The sequence below is a fragment of the Orycteropus afer genome, unplaced genomic scaffold (assembly GCF_000298275.1).
Source record: "Orycteropus afer afer isolate SDZICR_OR568_19922 unplaced genomic scaffold, OryAfe1.0 scaffold00326, whole genome shotgun sequence".
In the NCBI taxonomy this organism is placed as follows: domain Eukaryota; kingdom Metazoa; phylum Chordata; class Mammalia; order Tubulidentata; family Orycteropodidae; genus Orycteropus; species Orycteropus afer.
In genome coordinates this window covers 1402546-1410095 of record NW_006921913.1, presented here as the reverse complement: position 1 = coordinate 1410095, position 7550 = coordinate 1402546, and positions in this window count along the sequence as shown.

The window sequence follows — 7550 nt, the reverse complement described above, 5'->3', positions numbered from 1 at the left end:
TCTTTATCTTCTTTCCCATTATTAAATGCAAAACCTAACCTACATTTGCACGTATTTTCTGTTTCCTCCCCTTATAGTAAAGTGAGAGGTCCCTCATACTGATGGCTGATCTCCCCACTTATAGATCCCATTTTCTCTTACTTTAGGAGCTCTGGTAGCATAGTGCCCAAGGCACTTGCCTGCTCACCAGAAGACTTGACGGCAAACAACAACAACAACAACAACATTGTTACTGTATCATTCCTAAAAGCACACTAACAGGCTTCATTATCTTTGTTTAAAAGCCCTCCCTAGAAAACACATCCATCCTTATTTCTCAGTTCCCTTTCATAACCAAATTTCTAGACAAACTAAATTTCACGTTTCCTTCACCTCTTTACCTCCCATGTACTCTTCAACCCCCAACAATATGCATTGTGTCACTCCCTAAAAATCTCTTGTCAAGTTCGTTAGTGATTTCCTTGTAGCCATATCTAATAAATGCTTCTTTGTAGATATTTTTTTCTCAATTTTTATCATCATTTGATAGAATTGACCAGTTCCTTTCTCTTGACAAACTTTCCTCTGCAGGCTTCCTTGACACCATATCCCTTCTCTGGTACTTAAGGTTGTGCATCAACTTGGCTTGGCAGCTGGATGTAGTTATTACCCATGATGAGATTGGGTATGGTGTAATTACCTCCATGGTTGATTAGTTGAAAGGGAGTTACTTTGAGGTGTGGCCTGCTTCCAGTATACATGGAGAAGCTTTGGGAAAGGTCTCTGGCTTTTTGCTCATTTTGGGATCCTGCATTTGGCCTATCATCATCTCCAATTCCTAGACTTTGACCAGTGGCCTACAGTGTTGCCTACTGATCTTGGGATTGTTGCCTTTTTAGTCTGTGAGCCAACAATCTGCCATTTTACCTGCTGATCTTGGATTCATCAACTTGAGCAGATTGCAGCTGTGTGAGTCAAGAGAAGCCTTTAGTTTGCTCCAGTGGGCCTGGGAAGCAGAGCTGGAGCCGAAGGTCACAGGGCCTCTACCCAAATCCAGGGAAAGAAAATCTTCCCTAGAGCGAGCACCCTGAACTTGGACTTCTAGCCTAGGCTTCCCCTGCAGCTGGCAAATTGCTAGCCTAGTCTTCCCCTGCAGCTGGCACATTGAATTTGGACTCCCAGCCTCCTAACCTGTAAGAGAATAAATTTCTGTTTGTTAAAATGACCCACTTGTATTTCTGTTACAGCAGCACTAGAGAACTAAGACAACTTCTCTTCCTTAGATCTTAACTGAAATGTTACTCTATTTAAAAATGTCTGCAGTCTTATTACCATTATCATTCCCTGGGTTAGCACCCAAATGCTTTCTTGTACTTAGCACATTTTGCAATCCTTTTCTTATTTATTTTCCATTGGTTTTCATTTATCTCCACAATAAGGAGGTAAGGGATCATATAGTATAATACATAGAGGGCAGGGAACATGCTGGTGACTATAGAATCATACAGTCTGAGTTGGAATCACAGACGTGTTTGCTTAGGTGTTACTTAATTTCCCTAAGCTTCAGTTTTGTAATCTATAAAATATGGACAATAATAAAAAGCTCCTACAATTGATGTGAACAGTTAATGAGTTTATATATAGAGAGTTAGTTACAAAAAGCCTGGTACATCATGAACGTTCTATAACCTTTACCAGTTAATTTTACTGTTCATTTTTAATTCTCAGACAGCTAGTATAGTGCTTGGAACATGGTATGCTCTTATTAAATATTTGTTCACTGATTAAATAAATTAATAAATTATGAACCAGTTTAATTCATACCGAGTTGTGAGGATGAGACAAACCATACCCAAAGTGTATAAAACAGTCCCTGGTAATTTAAGTGTTCAATAAATGTTTATCATCAGTACCCAAAAGAGACTGCCCATCTGATCAAGTAACACTATTAAGAACTATAACTAGGGTTCTTGTTCAAAGTAACCATATTTCTTTCTGCACTGGATCCCACCCCCTTCGATTTAATAAAGGCCATGGATCCTGGAATTGTCTTCTTCCCCTTCCTGGAACCTCACTGTGAAACAAAGATGCTGAAACAACTTCCACTTTAGGAACCCCTCCCTTGAGCCCCACATTTCCCTCAAATTACCATCCTATTTCTTTTTAAAATCAAGCTCTTTACAGAATTGTCTATACTTTCTGTTTGTGGTTCTTCCTCTCTAATTTTACTTTAACCCATTTCAAACAGATTTTCTTCCACCTTTCCATAAAAACTTCCCTTGCTAATGCCTGGTTGATGTCATAGAGTCAAATACACTCATACCCATCTTATGTATCGGAAGGAAATGTTGCCAATCTTGCACAAGCTAATGACTGTTGTTGTGTTGTTAAGTGCTGTTGAGCCAGTTCCAAATCATAGCCACTCTAGGTAAAACAGAACAAAACACTGTCTGTTCTTCCACCATCCTTACAATCATTGCTATGTTTGAGCCCATCCATGTCATTATCAATCTATCTGAGGGGCTTCCTCTTTTTTGCTGACCTTCTACTTTACCAAGCATGATGTCCTTCTCCAGGAACTGGTTTCTCCTGATAACATGTCCAAAGTACATGAGACAAAGTCTTGCTATCCTTGCTTCTAAGGACCTTTCTGGCTATATTTTTTCAAAGATGGATTTGTTTGTTCTTCTGCTAGTCCATTCAATGTTATTCACCAAAAGCTTAATTCAAATGTATCAATTCTCCTTTGGCCTTCCTTATTCATTGTCCAGCTTTCACATGAACATGTGGCAATTGAAAATATCAGTTGTCTTGGGTCAGGTGTACCTTAGTCCCCAAAGAGACATCTTTAATTTTGAGCACTTTGAAGAAGTCTTTTGCAGCTGATTTGCCCAGTACACTACATGCATCATTTGAATTCTTGACCGCTGCTTCCATGAGTGTTGGTTATTGATCCGAGTAAAAGAAATCCTTGACAAATTCAATCTTTTCTTGACTTATCATGATGTTGCTGATTGGTCCAGTTGTAAGGATTTTTGTTTTCTTTATGTTGAGTTGTAATCCATCAGTCCTCTTAGACCTCAGCAATTGAAATTGTGTCATCTGTATATAGCAGATTGTTAATGAATCTTCCTCCAGTCCTGATGCCACCGTCTTCTTCATATAGCCCAGCTTCTTGGATTATTTGCTCAGCATACAGATTGAATAAGTATGGTAAAAGGATATAACTCTAACACTCACCTTTCCTGATTTTAAACCATGCAATATCCTCTTGTTCTGTTCAAATGACTGCCTCTTGGTCTATGTACAGGTTCCTCATGAGCACAATGAAGTGTTCTTGAATTCCAATTCTTCAAAATGTTCTTCATAATTTATGATCCACACTGTCAAATGCCTTTGCATAATCAATAAAACACAGGTAAACAACTTTCTGGTATTCTTTGCTTTCAGCTAACATCCATCTGACATCAGCAATGATATCCCTTGATCTATGTACCCTTCTGCATATGGCTTGAATTATACCCAGGGTATACAATGCTATGACCATTTTTGAATTATCTTCAGCAAGGATAGCACTAGCACATGGGACAGAAATGCATAGGAAAGAAGGACACAGCAAAAAGGTAACCACAGGGAGCAAATGGGAAGACAGCTGTTACCTCATGGGGATTGCAATCAGTGTCATGAAACAAAATGTATATGAACTGTTGAATGGAAAATGAATTTGCTGTGTAAACTTTCACCCAAATCACAATGAAAAAAACCCCCAGAAAATACGACCTCAGTGATAGAAATGACATCATGCTATTACTTGCATGTGACATTAATGATATCGTTTGACAATTTCCACATTCTGTTAGATCCCCTTTCGTTGGAATGGACACAAACATCATCTTTTCCATTTAGCTAACCAACTAGCAGTCTTCCAAATTTCTTGGCATAGATGAGTGAGCCTTTCCAGAGTTGCATCTGTTTGTTGAAACATCTCAATTAGTATTCTGTCAATTGCTGGAACATTTTTTTTTTTTTTGCCAAAGTTTTAGTGCATGTTGGACTTCTTTCAGTACCATCAGTTCTTAATTATATGCTGCCTCCTAAAATGGTTGACCTTTGACCAATACATTTTGGTACAGTGACTCTGTGTATTCTTTCCATCTTCTTTTGATGTTTCCTGCATTGTTCACTATTTTGCCCATAGAATTTTTCAGTATTGCAATTGAAGTCTTGAATATTTTCTTCAGTTCTTTCAGCTTGAGAAATGTTAAATGTATTCTTCCCTTTTGGTTTTCTAACTCCAGGTCTTTATACATTTCATTACAATACTTTATCTTCTTCTGCTGCCTTTTGAAATTTTCTGTTGTGCTCTTTTAAGTCACTTTTCTTCTGTTCACATTAGCTATTCTACATTCATTAGCAAGTTTCAGAGTCCCTTCTGGCATCAATTTTGTACTTTTCTTTATTTTTAATTTTTTTTAGTGACCTTTTTCTTTCTCTTTATGATGTCCTTAATGTCATCCCACAACTCATCTGGTCTTCAGTCATTAATGTTCAATGTGTCAAAACTATTCTTGAGATGATCTCTAAATTCAGGTGGAATATACACAAGGTTGTACTTTGATTTTCGTGAACTTTTAAAATTTTTCCTCATCTTCTACTTGAACTTGCAAATGGGCAGTTGATGGTCTGTTCCACAGTTGACCCCTAACCTTGTTCTGACTGATGATATTGAGTTACTCCAGGGTTTCTTTCTGCAGATGTTGTTGATTTGGGTACTCTATATTCCATACAGTGAGATCTGCATGTAACGTTACCATTTATGTTGTTGATAAAAGGTATTTACACTGAATAAGTTCATGATCTTGCAAAATTTTATCATATGATCTTTGGTGTCATTTCCATCACTGAGGCCATATTTTCTGTTTTTGTTTTTTTTTTAATTGTGATTTTGGTGAAAGTTTACACAGCAAATTCATTTTCGGTTCAACAATTCATACACATTTTGTTTCATGACACTGATAGCAATTCCCATGAGGTAACAGCAGTCTTCCCATTTCCTCCCTGTGGTTACCTTTTCCCTGTGTCCTTCTTTCCTATGCATTTCTGTACCCTGTGCGAATGCTATCCTTCTGATCTCCCATGGTTGATTTTTCTAAGGGGTGTATCTCTCTGGTGTACTTGTTCACTTCATTGTCCAGTCTATTGCTTGGCTGGGAGTTAAGCCATGGGAGTGAGTTCAATTCCAGGCCTGCAGGGTGACTCAGGGTCATAGTCCCATGAGTTTCACCAGTTTCCATCAAACTGTTCTTTTTTATGAATTTGAGTTTTGTTCCATATTTTTCTCCCACTCTATCCAGGATCACCAATTTTTATCCATTTCTGAGTGTTTGACAATGGTAGCTAAGCACCATCTGTTTCATCTGGTCTTAAGGCTGAGGGTTCCATAGTCCATTAGTTCCTTGGACTAATTATTTCCATGTATCTTTGATTTTCATCATTCTTCTTTGCTCCAGATGAGGAGAGACCAATAGTTTCATTTTTGATGGCCTCTTGCAAGCTTTTTAGACCCCTGTCACTACTCATCAAAGTAAAATGTAGAACAATGTTTTTATGTAGTATGTAATGCCAATTGAACTTGATGTCCCCTGTGACCATGGTCCCAATACTGTGGGCCCAGCAACTCAGTCCCTGAAGATGTTTGGTTGTGACTAAGAAGTTATCATAACTTTGCCTCCACTTGGCTGTATTATATACATGGACATTATAATAACATTTATCAATATATATGTAGAAATATCATCTGCCAAACTTATATATGGTCATGGGTATTTTCTATCTATAAATCCACCCCGAGATTAATGTTTGTTATTACTGATAATGCAGTATGGTGTATGTAAAAGTGTTAAACTTTGTTTTCTGTACCTCTTTTGCACCTCTCTGTGTCTTCTTTTTCTTCAGTGTTATTGTGCTGGTCACTAGCTTTTAGTATATTGCCTTTCCCTTCACTCAAATCAACATGTCTCTCACTTAGCTAGCAATTTTACCTCCCCTCCCTCTCATCCCTGGTAACCAGCAAAGAAAGTTTCCTTTCATATATAAACCTTTCCTTGACTTTTTACAATAGTGGATTCATTTAATATTTGTCCTTCAGTGATTGACTTATTTCACTCAGCATAACATCCTCCAAGTTCATCCACGTTATGAGGTGTTTTGCAGAATCTTCATTATTCTTTAGTATTGCATAGTATTCCATTATGTGTATGTACAATAGTTTGGTAATCCATTCATCCTTTGATGGGCACTTAAGTTGTTTCCATCTCTTTGCTATTGTATAGTGTTGCAATGAACATTGGCGTGCATATGTCTGTTCTTGTCATGGCTCTCACTTCTTTAGGATATACTCCTAGTAGTGGGATTTGTGAGTCTAATGGTATTTCTATTTCCAACTTTTTAAGGAAGTGCCATACCATTTTCCAGTGTTTGTTATCATTTTACTGTCCCACCAACAGTGTATGAGAGTTATAATCTCTCCATATCTTTGTCAGCATTTGTTATTTTCTGTCTTGTTGAACTTTGCTATTATTGGTGGGGTGAGATGATGTCTTGTTGCTGTTTTGATCTGTATCTCTCTAATGGCTAATGACTGCAAATATTTCTTCATGTGTTTCTTGGCCACCTGACTAGCTTCTCTAGTGAAGTGTCTCTGCCCATTTTTTAATTGGATTGTTTGTCTTTTTGATGTTGAGGTATTGAAGTTTTCTATACATTTTATAGATAAATCCCTTGTCAGATATGTCTTTGCCAAATATTTTTTTTTCTGAATCTATAAGTTCTTCTTCTTCTTCTTTTTAATTCTTTTGAAGAAGTCTTTCAATGCACACAATAATTTATTTTTAAAAAGTTTATCTTCTACTCTTTGTGCATTTTTTATTATATTTGATAGTTTATTTATGCCATAAATTAGAGCCTTAAGTTTGCCCTTATTTTTTCTTTGATAAACTTTATAGTTTTAGCTTTTACATTTAGGTCTTTGATCCATCTTGAGTTAGTTTTTGTGTATGGTGTAAGTAAGTATCTTATTTAATTTTTCTGCAAAACCTGGATATCTAGTTTTGCCAGGACCATTTGTTAAAGAGACTATCTCTTTCCCATTCAGTGGGTTTCAGCCTCTGTCAAAGATCAGCTGTCCATAGGTGGGTGGATCTATTTCTGGATTCTCATCTGTTTTTGGATCTATTTCTGGATTCTGGATGTGATGCTGAGTTCTATGTGTCTGCTGTATCAGTGCCAGGCTATTTTTGCTACTGTAGCTGTATAGTAGGTTTTGAGATCAGGGAATGTGAGACCTCCTACGTTCTTCTTCTTCTTCAGTAATGCTTTGCTTATCCAAGGTCTCTTTCCTTTTCATATAAAATTAGTGATTAGTTTTTCCATGTCTTTAAAGAATGCTGATGGAATCTGAATTGAGATTGCATTGAATCTATACATTGCTTTGGGTAGTTTTGACATTTTAACAATGTTCAGTATTCCTATCCATGAACATCATCAGTTCTTCCATTTATGTAGATTTCTTA